Source organism: Chelonia mydas, chromosome 3 (genome assembly GCF_015237465.2).
Source record: "Chelonia mydas isolate rCheMyd1 chromosome 3, rCheMyd1.pri.v2, whole genome shotgun sequence".
In the NCBI taxonomy this organism is placed as follows: Eukaryota; Metazoa; Chordata; order Testudines; family Cheloniidae; genus Chelonia; species Chelonia mydas.
The window spans coordinates 82,131,566-82,144,751 of record NC_057851.1 but is presented as its reverse complement, the minus strand read 5'-3'; the positions used below and the strand labels follow the sequence as shown (position 1 = coordinate 82,144,751).

Genomic DNA, 13,186 nt, shown 5'->3' with positions numbered 1-13,186 from the left:
AAAGGGCTTCAAATAAAGCATTGTATTAGTAATGTATACAGATGTTGTGATAGCAGTTTCTAAAGCTGTAATTTTAGCAGTTTATAACTTTCCACACAAAAAAATACATTTTGGGCTGAAGTTTCTTGTTCTTGCTCTCGACATGTAAGTGAATTATTTTAAGTGGGGGAAAAATCTCTTGAGCTATATCTGAGTATTCTAGACTGAAAAAAAAAATCCAGTATTTTTAGTAAGAAATTCCTGAATAATTTTTCAGCTCAGATAACTCAAAACCAGCCTGGATGTGAAACTCCAAGTCCCCAATTTTTTAATCAGATCTGTGGGGGCACATAGTTATGCCCAGTTTCGGCATGCAGTGTGCACAGTCTTCAAATTCTGTATTGAATAAGGGAACCTTTACTAAGTCTGAAAAGAATACACAGAAAAAAGGTGAATCAAAGTTCATTATGTGCTCTAGTCAGTATATGTTATCAGGTAACTGATAAAATGAGCAGAAAAGTGAATGTAATACATTAAAATTCCACAGAGCATGGATTAAGAATCCATATTTTATTAAGAAACACTGCAAAGACATCATTAACCTAAACACTCTCAAGCAGATCTGTGCTTTCTATCTTATAATCTCATTTGAGTGGGAGCATTCAACTGTGGCAGGTTATAAAGAGATCTTTCTTCCAGTCTGCAGAGACCAAACGGAAATCTTAAAATAGCTCAATCTTTTACCTCCTTTGCTTCATGTCACTAATTTTGAAGACTATATTGCCACATCAAGGAATGACATTTGCCAAGAGCCTCTCATTATGTTGTTCCAAATTAGCTGTAGGATATAAAATAGTAGGGTCAAATTCTGGTAGGTTATGGTGCATAGGCACCCACCCAAAAATATATGAGGAAGGGGAGTGCAAGGTTGAAGTTTTCTGCCTCCATTCTGGTGTTATCCTGCAACAGGAGCTGTGGAGGAGGGGCTGTCTAGGGTGCAGTTGGGGGATGGGTCTTCTCCACATATTTGACCTCTATTCATACCCCTTCTACCCCACCCCCCAACAGTATTCCTACTCATGCCATCAGATAGAATGTTGTGTGTAGGGCGATTGCTGACCAAAATATGTATGCTTGTCAAGACTGTGTCAGTGTGAAATTTTCAAATTCACCCAAAGGAGTTAAGCACCTACTTTCAATTGACTTTCAAACAGAATTGGGCATCTAACTCTAGTATTGTCTAAAGTGCCTAGTTCTTGGTGTATATGTGCACCCTTTGGGGGAGTATTTCCACAGTGAGGCAGAATTTAACCCTTAGCCTGTAGGATATGTTTAGATTGATCGCACAAGCATGTTCAGACTTATCTTCAGTTCCATAGTCTCAGTACAGGGAAAGGATAAATATAATGTCTGTCATCACATCAAAGGGGGCAGCATTCCGTATTATTTAAATCCATAGAAATACAAATTTTAAAACAACTCAGTTTTCTCCGTATCTTTGATAGTAACCCTATTTTAATAAAGTTGCTCTATGTAAACAGTACTTAATAATACAGAAGTTGTTGGCCATTTGTTTGGCATTTGCCTAACCCTTCCCCAATCAATATACATTAAAAATAACAGTTGTTTGTACGGAATGATTCCTGAAAGGTAGCATGACAGATTGTCGTTTCTAAATGTTTGAGATAGCAGTTTGTCAGAAACTTGCATTTGACCTAGCTCCCATCTGTAGCTGACTGGTTTTTGACTAGTTATAGTGTGCATTGGATCCTCTCGTGCCAATATTATTGGTCATAATCATTTCTTTTCTTTCTCTTTGTTCTTTCATAACTTCAGTAATATGAATTCCAGCGCTAGATTGTATACATAACAGCAGGGAGGAAAATGTTCATTTTTGTATCTTATGACTTTATTTCTGTGTGTGATTTAGTTTGTGATGACTTTACAGTTAGTTTGATATCAGGAGTCTAATTAAACTAGTGAAGTTTTGTCAGAGTGCTATACTGTGCATTTTCTACCATGTTGCTCTTACATAGTTGTGATAATTGTATGTTTGGAAGATCCTCAAGATTTTGATAATGGAAAAACAGTATGTACAGAATGTGGGTAATATCATATTAATATTTATGCAGCACAGTTCCATGCATCTTAGAAAATCAAACGCTCAAGAGAAAGAGTTATTTAAATTTGAAAGATGATTAGAAATAACCATTTGATCACTAAAATTTTACACTGAATAATTACTACATATTATCCCTTTCCTGAATTCTGCCTAAAGTTTCTGCCTAAAAAAATATAAAGAACAATTTGGTTCCTTAGTGCATCGTCCCTGAAGTATTCCCAAAATCTCTCCCCTAAACATGGAGGCAAAGACTTCAAGACAAATTTTCTGGAAAATAATCAAATTATAAATAGCTATTTTTCCTTTCTCTTTTCCTTCTTTAAGATTTCCACATAAGGACTTATTATTTTAACCTAATTCAGTCAGTCTAAACCCACTGAGCAAAATCAGGCTTGTGATGAAAAAGGGTTAATTTTGCAACTATGCCTTTTATTTCTATATTATTTATCATAGAAACTTTTTTTATTCTTTGTCTGCCTTAGACTAACAGAAGAGTGAAGTATCAGAATTTCAATGTCTATGATATTTGATGAAGTACAATTAACAACATGTTTTATGATGTTTGGCAGGACTCTCATTTTTAGTTATTTGTACTTTGATTGGGTAAAGGCCTTAAGTTCCTGTCTTAATAGTCCCACTAGGCCATGCAGAATAGCCAGAATACTATATAAAACAAAAACCAGAAGTTTACAATAGCTGAATTTATTGCCATAGTTCAAAGTATTATCAGAGATGGCAATTATTATTAATTCTCAAGACAAAGAATTGTAATGAAAATAGAACAAAGCAAATAAGAACAAGAGTTCCAACAATGGAAAACAGGTGTAAATCACTCATTTGAATGCCCTAATCTCATTTCCTTCCTTCATCAGATTCTAATCTAGAACTATTTAGGATAATGGGTGTTTTTTTTAAATATTAGTATTCTCCCAGACTTATAGTCTCTCTTTTTAGATTTTGCTATTAAATTAAGGACAGTGGCAGTGTATCATTAATTTCTGGAAGTCCTAGTTTAAGAATATATAACCATAAGTCTCATCTCAGTATTTTTTGAGTCAGATCTTTATTTTACATTTCTAAAATAAAGGTAAATTAGGCACATCTTCTGGTAAGGAGCAATGTAGAATTGTGTTGACTTGGCCATAGCATCCTGAGGCATTCTGAAGCAGAATGTGTTCTGGAGCTCTTACACAACTAGGGGCTGTGACCTGTTATTACATCTTTAATGGGATGCAGCTTACTTCCTCCACATTGCTTTGCAGGTGGTGTGTCTAAGTGGATAGAACAATGGTCTCATCCCCTTTGAGGTGCCATGTGCCCATGAGGGAGTAGCTTGGGAGCAGTCCGTTTACTCTCATGAGCACAGGGTTTGAAAATACACCTGGCCCTTAAATGAGTTGGCAGGGGTGGGCAATCTCCTTATACCCTCTGTCCTCTCCCCCTCCCCCAACCTTATTGCACGTCTACCTAAGGACCACACAGAATCTGGCCCTAAATTATCCAATATTGAGACGTTCCATGGGAAGTGAGTTAGAGTGGATTGTGATTTGTTGAGAAACCTTGAGATAACATGAATGTGTTGTTTTGAACAACTGCTTCCTTTTGATTTTTTTATTGAAATTGTTTCACCATTTTTTTCTTTTTTCCATCCATTTCTCTCCTTCATATTTCTTTTCTTCCTTGCCCTCCCCAAAATACCACTTAGGTATTTTAAACTGAAGTATACAGTTGCAAAATCAGCACCAATGAGTGCTTTTGGATAGATTGTGTTGCATAACAGCTTAATTTAAATTCTGTTGACTGTTTTGGAGTTCTATTTTTTTACAGTTCTTTTCTCTGTAACTTTAACTGCATAGTCATCAACTGGAACAAAACAAAGCAATACATTATGAAGTAAAGCACTAGGAAAATATGCTCAACATCCTGAGTCTGTCTTGAGTTTTAATTTTGTCTTGCAAACATTCTTCAACAACCCATCATCCCTAGACAACCTGAAGAAATCCCTGAGTCTCCAGAATGGTATGTTCAAGGAGGATTCTTTCATTTATGAATTCTTGTATAGTTCCATACATTCCACTCTTGACTGTGGTGACCTCATTTACACTGGATATCAGCAATCAATTTTCCAGTACCATAACTTCCTTTAACTGCTTCATTCATTGATCAAGCAGTGGATAGACTTTATTTTTGTTCATATACTTCAAAACAATTTGTTACATCTAGCAAAAAACATATCTTTCAGTTCTGATCATACCATTTCAGTTTATAAGTTAACCATATGTTTTATAGGAATTGCTCTTTTGCAAGAAATCACATCAGATCATTAGTTTACAGTGTTTTATATAACAAACTGTGAACATTCTGTCTGACATTTTTGAGCAGTATTAGGAAGGGAGAGGAGATAACATAAGAATGGCCATACTGCGTCAGACCAATGGTCCATTTAGCCGAATATCCTGTCTTCCGACAGTGGCAGATGCTTCAAATGGAATGAATAGAACAGGGCGATCATCAAAGATAAATCCCCTGTGGTCCAATCCCAGCATCTGGCAGTCAGTCTTAGGGACACCCAGAGCATGTGGTTGCATCCCTGACCATCTTGGCTACTAGCCATTGATGGACCTTTTTATACCCTGACACCCCAATATTCACCACTGTCATGTAATTAGGATATGTCTTATACAAAGTATGCCATGTGAAGCATCATTCTAAAAGTCTTGATCTGCTAGACAGTAATATCTCATTGGATTGTATGTGCTATTGTCATGTGTGAAATTATGAAGTTTGGCTATTGTGACAGACCCAGACCAGTGGGGTACAGGAGTCTGGTAGAAGGCAAATATACTGGCCACTGGATGAATAGTTTTCTGTTCCCTGAGTGACCAGAGCAGGGGCTGCCCTAGAGCAATCAGGAACCTGCTAGAACCAATTAAGACAGGCAAGCTAATCAAGACACCTGGAGCCAATTAAGCACTTTCTAGAATCAATTATGGCAGGCTGGCTAATCAGGACACCTGGTTTTAAAAGGACCTCCCATCAGTTAGTGGGGGGCAGACATAAGGAGCTGGGAGTGAGAGGACGTGCTGGTGGAGGACTGAGACGTACAAGCATTATCAGACACCAGGAGGAAGGTCCTGTGGTGAGGATAACAAAGGTGTTGGGAGCAGGCTATGAGGAAGTAGCTCAGGGAGTTGTAGCTGTCGTGCAGCTATTACAGGAGGCACTCTAGACCGCTGCAATCCACAAGGCCCTGGCCTGGAACCCGGAGTAGAGGGTGGGCCCGGATTCCACCCAAACCTCCCAACTCCTGATCAGACACAGGAGGAGTTGACCTGGACTGTGGGTTCCACCAGAGGGGAGGTCTCTGGGCTGTTCCCCGACCTACATGGTGGATCAGCAGAGACTGTGGGGGGTTGTTCTCTTTTTCCCCATGGTGGCCAGTGATGAGGTTATCTGAGTGAATGGCAGATTTGAGCCACGAAAGTGGCGAAACTGAGGGCTGCTGTGAATCTCTGAGGCAAGCAAATCCGCCAATAAGCGCAGGACCCACCAAGGTAGAGGAGGAACTTTGTCACATTATGTATGTGTTGCTGAAACATGTCCTGAGGTTGAAAACACCCACAAGCAGCCTTTCAGGTACAACAGTAAGAAGGCCAAACAATGTTAATGGCTTATTTAGGACATGCACACAAGCACAAGGATTACCCCAGGAACTGTGTACAATAGAAACATCTTGGAGATAGCACTACACAGTGGGAACTGTTTAATCAAGGTCACAGCAAAAGAGCTTTCCAGCAAGTGGGGAGAAGATGTAAAAGGGGGAAAATGACATTATGGGAGGACCTCGCTCTTCTGTACAACAAAGCACCTGGAAACACCTGAGGGACAAAGACTGAGCTTGTGCTGTGCAGATCTTTCTATACAGTGCAAAACAGTATTAGTTTGGGATTATCTCCCAAAAGGGGTGTGCATGTGAGTGCTGGGTGAGTCCTCTCACACAGAGCTGACTTCAGTCTGTTTCTGCAGCTGGATTTGGCCCTACCTGTGTGTGTGTGCTGCAAGAGGCTGGAGAGCCTAATTCAGCAAAACAGGGAGAGGGAATTCAGGCTGGTGGAGCAGGAGAGGCTCAGTGAAACCCCAGTACATCAGGTGGCATCCTGAACAGGTGCAGGGAGAAGGGGGGTGTCCAACCTGTCATAGACCTATCCTCCATTAATTTACCTAAGTCTTTTTTTTTAATCCAGTTATAATTTTGGCCTTCACAACATCTCTTGGCAATGAGTTCCACGGTTTGACTGTGTGTTGTGTGAAGAAGTGTACTTCCTTTTGTTTGTTTTAAACCTGCTGCCTATTGATTTCATTGGGTGACTCCTGGTTCTTGTGTTATGTGAAGGGTTAAATAACACTTCCTTATTCACTTTCTTCATACTAGTCAGGATTTTGTAGATGTCTATCACATCCACCCTTAGTAGTTTCTTTTCCAAGCTGCATAGTCCCAGTCTTTTTAATCCCTTTCCTCATATAGAAGCTGTTCCATATCCTTAATCATTTTTGTTACCCTTCTCTGTACCTTTTCCATTTGTAATATATCTTTTTTGAGACGGAACGACCAGAAGTGCACACAGTTTTCGAAGTGTGGGCATACAATGGATTTATATTACACCTGAAGAATTTGCACCAAAAAATTAAAAATTATGCGCACAATATTTTAAAATTCTGTATAATTTATTTGTCAAAATAACACTGTATAATCATGCCAGTTTCAATTATTTTGGTAATTTATTTCAAAATACCTATCAATAACTATATCTATAACAATACAGACACACAAAATTCCCAAGGAGTAGAGAGTTAAAGAAACCCCTACGACCACACAGTTCCTGTTTCTCTGCCCCTCCCGCAGCACAACCTAGCCCAGGGGGCCAGACACCCAGCCTCCTACCTCCAAGAGCCCAGCCATAGGGCACCCCCCAGCCCAGACACTTGCTCCCCTTAACCCCCAAAGCCCAGCTGCAGAGCGCTCTCGAGCCCAGCCATTCACACCCCTTCACCCCCAGAGCCCAGCCACACCTCCCACAGAGCAGAGACATGCACCTCTGCCTCCCCAGAGCACAGCCATTCCCCCCCCACCCCGCCCCACAGCCCAGACACTCGCATGCACCCACTACCCTCCCAGAGCTTAGGGATCCAGAGGGAGAAACAATCTGATGTTGGGTCCTGGGCTTGTGTGGAATTTCCTGCATGCCGCCTCCTTCCTTCAGGGTGTTCCAGGAACTGCAGCTGCCTGAAACCCTCCCACTCTGTCCCCCACTCCCTGGCAGTGTCTTCTAATTGCGAGGTGTGGAGCTGGGCTCTGCTGGATCCAGCGGCCCTGCAGCCTCTGTGGGGGAAAAAGGAAATTCGGCACAGAACATTAATTTCTGCATACATTCTGCATCGTGCAGTGGTGCAGAATTCCCCCAGGAATATTATATAGTGGCATTATGATATTTACTGTCATATTATCTATCCCTTTCCTAATGGCTCCTAACATTCTGTTAACTTTTTTCACTGCTGCTGCACATTGATCAGATATTTTCAGAGAACTATCCACGATGATGCCAAAATCTGTTTCTTGAGTGGTAACAGCTAATTTAGACCCCATCATTTTATATGTGTAGTTGGGATTATGTTTTCCAATATGCATTACTTTGCATTTATCAAGATTGAATTTCATCTGCCATTTTGTTGCCTACTTGCTCATTTTTGTGAGATCCCTTTGTAACTCTTTACAGTCTGCTTTAGACTTAACTATCTTGAGTAATTTTGTGTCATCTGCAAACTTTGCCACCTCACTGTTTACCCCTTTTTCCAGATCATTTATGAATATGTTGAACAGCACTGGTCCCAGTACAGATCCCTAGGGGATTGCTAGAAGGAGGATCCTGGGAACTACAGGCCAGTCAGCCTCACCTCAGTCCCCGGAAAAATCATGGAGCAGGTCCTCAAGGAATCAATCCTGAAGCACTTACATGAGAGGAAAGTGATCAGGAACAGTCAGCATGGATTCACCAAGGGAAGGTCATGCCTGACTAATCTAATCGCCTTCTATGATGAGATTACTGGTTCTGTGGATGAAGGGAAAGCAGTGGATGTATTGTTTCTTGACTTTAGCAAAGCTTTTGACACGGTCTCCCACAGTATTCTTGTCAGCAAGTTAAAGAAGTATGGGCTGGATGAATGCACTATAAGGTGGGTAGAAAGTTAGCTAGATTGTCGGGCTCAACGGGTAGTGATCAATGGCTCCATGTCTAGATGGCATCCGGTATCAAGTGGAGTGCCCCAAGGGTTGGTCCTGGGGCCGGTTTTGTTCAATATCTTCATAAATGATCTGGAGGATGGTGTGGATTGCACTCTCAGCAAATTTGCGGATGATACTAAACTGGGAGGAGTGGTAGATACGGTGGCAGGTAGGGATAGGATACAGAGGGACATAGACAAATTGGAGGATTGGGCCAAGAGAAATCTGATGAGGTTCAACAAGGACAAGTGCAGGGTCCTGCACTTAGGACGGAAGAATCCAATGCACCGCTACAGACTGGGGACCGAATGGCTAGGCAGCAGTTCTGCAGAAAAGGACCTAGGGGTGACAGTGGACGAGAAGCTGGATATGAGTCAACAGTGTGCCCTTGTTGCCAAGAAGGCCAATGGCATTTTGGGATGTATAAGTAGGGGCATAGCCAGCAGATCGAGGGACGTGATCGTTCCCCTCTATTCGACATTGGTGAGGCCTCATCTGGAGTACTGTGTCCAGTTTTGGGCCCCACACTACAAGAAGGATGTGGAAAAATTGGAGAGAGTCCCGCGAAGGGCAACAAAAATGATTAGGGGTCTGGAACACATGACTTATGAGGAGAGGCTGAGGGAACTGGGATTGTTTAGTCTTCAGAAGAGAAGAATGAGGAGGGATTTGATAGCTGCTTTCAACTACCTGAGAGGTGGTTCCAAAGAGGATGGTTCTAGACTATTCTCAGTGGTAGAAGAGGACAGGACAAGGAGTAATGGTCTCAAGTTGCAGTGGGGGAGATTTAGGTTGGATATTAGGAAAAGCTTTTTCACTAGGAGGGTGGTGAAACACTGGAATGCGTTACCTAGGGAGGTGGTAGAATCTCCTTTCTTAGAAGTTTTTAAGGTCAGGCTTGACAAAGCCCTGGCTGGGATGATTTAGTTGGGGATTGGTCCTGCTTTGAGCAGGGGGTTGGACTAGATGACCTCCTGAGGTCCCTTCCAACCCTGATATTCTATGATTCACCTCTCTCCATTCCGAAAACTGACCATTTATTCCTATCCTTTGTTTCCTGTTTTTTAACCAGTTACTGATTCATGAGAGGACCTTCCCTCTTAGCCCATGACAGCTTACTTTGCTTAAGAGGGTTTTGTGAGGGACCTTGTCAAACGCGTTCTGAAAATCTAAGTACCCTATGTCCACCGGATCACCCTTAACCACATGTTTATATGCCCTCTCAAAGAATTCTGATAGGTTGTTGAGGCATGATTTACCTTTACAAAAGTCACGATGACTCTTTTCCAACAAATCCCAGCAAGTACAGACCAATAGGACTAACTTCAGTACCAGCCAAATTGGTTAAAACTATAGTAAAGAACAGAATTATCAGACAAACAGATGAACACGATTTGTTGGGGAAGAGCCAACGTGGTTTTTGTAAAGGGAGAGTCTGTGCCTAGTAGACCACATCTCCTCCAGTGTCTGGAATGGAGCCTGAGTCTGAGTCTCACCATTCCTCTGCTGAGAGCAAGTGTATGTGAAAACCCACTGGTAAAGTGTCCCATCCCACTTCTGTCAGTTACTCTGTTAGTTCAAGTGGCAGAGGTCTGTGCATTGAAGCTAAAGGTTGTGGGTTATCTATAGGGCATCATATGTTGGAATTTGGTGTATTTTTAAACTGAGGAAATTATACACAAAAATACATTAAAAGAACATTGTTACACACGCAAAACTTAGGAAATCCTAGAATTAAGGCTGCTTGTGCACTCTTTAATTACATGATCATATATTGGTTTTTTCCTCAGGATCCTTGCACCTGTCAATGAACAGGATGGAGGGTGTTCTCACCTTATGAGCAGCTATTCAGTATTTTGATTTCTCCTCTCTTCTGCGTCTCAGGGAATCTGTTCAGTAGTTTCTTGGTCTCAAATTCAGAACTGCACTCTTTCTTTCAACTGTTTAAAAATCAGTCCCTTGTACATTTCACGTTAAAACTACCATCCTGCAGAGGAAGAGGGTAGATGTCTGACTCAGTAAGGGAGAAGACAATAAATGCTGTCTTCATTATCAACTGTAAAGAAAGGGCATAGGGTGAAATTAGGTTCTGATTGTTTTGAATATGATTGAAGCATATCTCTGAGGCCAAAGTTGCTGCTTCTCTGAGAACAAACAGCCCATGAATATGGAATTTTGAAGCTACACTTCTTTAAAAGATAAAAATCTGGCTACACTTGGCTTTATATTTGTAAACATCCATATTTATTTTCATTTCCATTTTCTCTAGCTTTTGGTCTGATGTCCATCCAATTTAAAGAAAAAGGGAGATGTCAAGGTGGTGGTATTGAGGAAACCTGAAATTCTAGGCCTCATAGTGTCCATTGTTAACTTTCTATTTTCTGTATCATTCTTCATCTTTGTTCTTATTAGATCATTTTGTTTTAAAAGCCTTGCATTGCACTACTTACTTCACTGGCTTATTCTTCTTGTTACCTAATTGCTTAACCACATTTGCCTCTGTTACCCATTTTTCTTTTTAGACTTAGACTAATTTCAGTTTCAGTTGAATTATCTCCAACTGTTTTTTAAAAAAGATTTCCTACTCTTCTGTGCAGATTTCCTAGATGTTAGACATAATTCTGGCTCTAGTGTGCACTATAGTGGTCTGTATCAGTCTGGTCTTGTTGAATGTAATACTTGTATAAAACATTGTTGTGGAAGAAATGGTGAACTGCATTTTGATGAAATTCATAGATGCTGCTGCATTGAGAGGTAATGCTAATAGCAGTAGAGCAGAGATATAATACAAAAAGAACTAGAGGGAAAATCTAGACAGAGAATGTAATGTAGTTAGCTTGGGGAAAATATGAACTAATTAATCTGGGGAAAAATAACTTGAAACGCTGATAATTCAGTGGGAGGGAGAAAATTTGAAAGTCTTTTTGTCAAAAGAGACCTCTTGTCAGGCTTATATGAGCTGGCTTTTCTTTGTAGTCCTATCATATTGCAATGTGAAGAACTAATTAGATACTGTGCCCTATGAGGTACCTCAATACCAGAAAGATGTTGACCAAACAGTTTTCTCACAATAGATGGTGGAATGACGATACTATTCTGTGTTTCAGAATACTGTGTTTCATGTAGTTAAATACAGTGGAAGGAGCTCAGAAAAGAACACCAAAAACTATTAGAGGGTTGGAATGATTTAAAGAGCCATTATTGACTGAATTACTATATTAATAAGTTTGATGATTGTCTGCAAAAACATTAGTTCAATAATGCAGTATGTTTGACTAAAATGTTTTGAGTTGAAGGGTGGATTTTTGTTCTGATGAGCTTCTGATTAAAAGCCATTTAATGACTTTTTTTCTATTTTATTGTATAAATGTGTTTCTTGTGGATGGGGGATTTTGGGGTAGCGCAGGCAAGCTGGGTGCAAGTTTCTCCAGACAAATCTGATAGTGTACCTAAATCCTGACCTTCAACAACCACTGGCTACTTTGTAGCAGACTGTCAGTGTAAAACTATGCAGCCTAATGGCTTTCTGATCTGGGTGTTTGTGATCTAAAGACTAGGAGGAAACCACCAAACTCATTTTTGCTTGTATCTTAAGAATGAATTTAGATAGGTCTCCAAGGGCAAAAGGTTTATGCTGCCTAGCCTATAAATAATTGTTAAATAACCAAGACTTTAAACTTTATATAGAAAAATACTTTATTTTTTTACAATAGAAAATGTCTATTTCATATCATTCTTTGTCCAGTGATACATTCCAACAGGGAAACACATTTGTTTGGGTATAAACAATAAAGAATAGTATATGGAAAGCTGCATGACCAAAGGAGGCTCTCATGGGAATGCAGTTCTTTATCACATCTCTGAAGAATTGTGTCACTGTATTTAAGTACAAGAACAGTAAACGTTATTACAATTAATATGCTACGATCCATTGTAGAATACTGTTCCTGTTATGACCTAATTAATTGTGTTCCTCTCAAGATTGTAGACAGTTTTACTTTTGTTTGTTTGTTTTTTGTTTTTTTCTTCTCCAACCACTCCCAGTTAAAGACTTCATAGGAGTTACATTGATTCAATAAACATCAGTGTTCTTATGGTCACGTTCATGTTTGCATTTCAATTTTTTTTCTTAAATAATAAATACTTGTTACATCAGTATTTCCAGCTCTCTCACATTGAGATCTGTTAATTGCCACTGGCCCACTGATAGTAGAAGAAGAGAAAACACTATAATTTACGTTTACTTCTTGTAAGCAACTTGCTAAATTATATCGGCATCTAGACCCCTTGCTGCATATGTTTCAAATTTTCACACAGGTTGTTTGTTGCTGTTGATCTTGTTCTTTTTGCAGTTGTTCCTTTAGTATACAATCAAACCTCAAATGCATCTCAGCAGGGATTTGTCTGATCGTTTTTTATCGCTTGTAACTTAAATGTGAGACTTGCAACTCTTACTGTTTCTGCTGTTTCTATAGCAACTGAACTTGCCCAAGCCAGCAATATCACTTTGTTTCACAGCTGGCATTTTGTGTTCACAGTAAGGGGAGAGTTTGAGGAAAGTACAGAGTGTATTTATTGGGGTGCAACTGGGTCAGAAGTGTTATTTCAACCACTGCAATATTGACCATTTCTATTCTTTAGTCTTCATCTGCCTACAATCTTACATGGTTTTTTATCCTCCCTTCTTGATTACTGCCACTTCGTCTGTCCTCGTCTCCTCAGTTGCCTTGTTACCATGTTCCAGCAAGTACAGTCCAGCCTCAAATGCAAGAGAGATCATCTCAAGACAAAATTATTTTAGGGAA

The 13,186-nt window shown here is 40.0% G+C and overlaps 1 protein-coding gene across 11 annotated transcripts in view; it reads left to right on the top strand.

The window, feature by feature from the left end:
* The window catches only part of CDK19 (cyclin dependent kinase 19), a 230,982-nt gene that overhangs the window by 154,334 nt on the left and 63,462 nt on the right, over nucleotides 1-13,186 (top strand). The gene's annotated exons all lie outside the window — the stretch shown is intronic.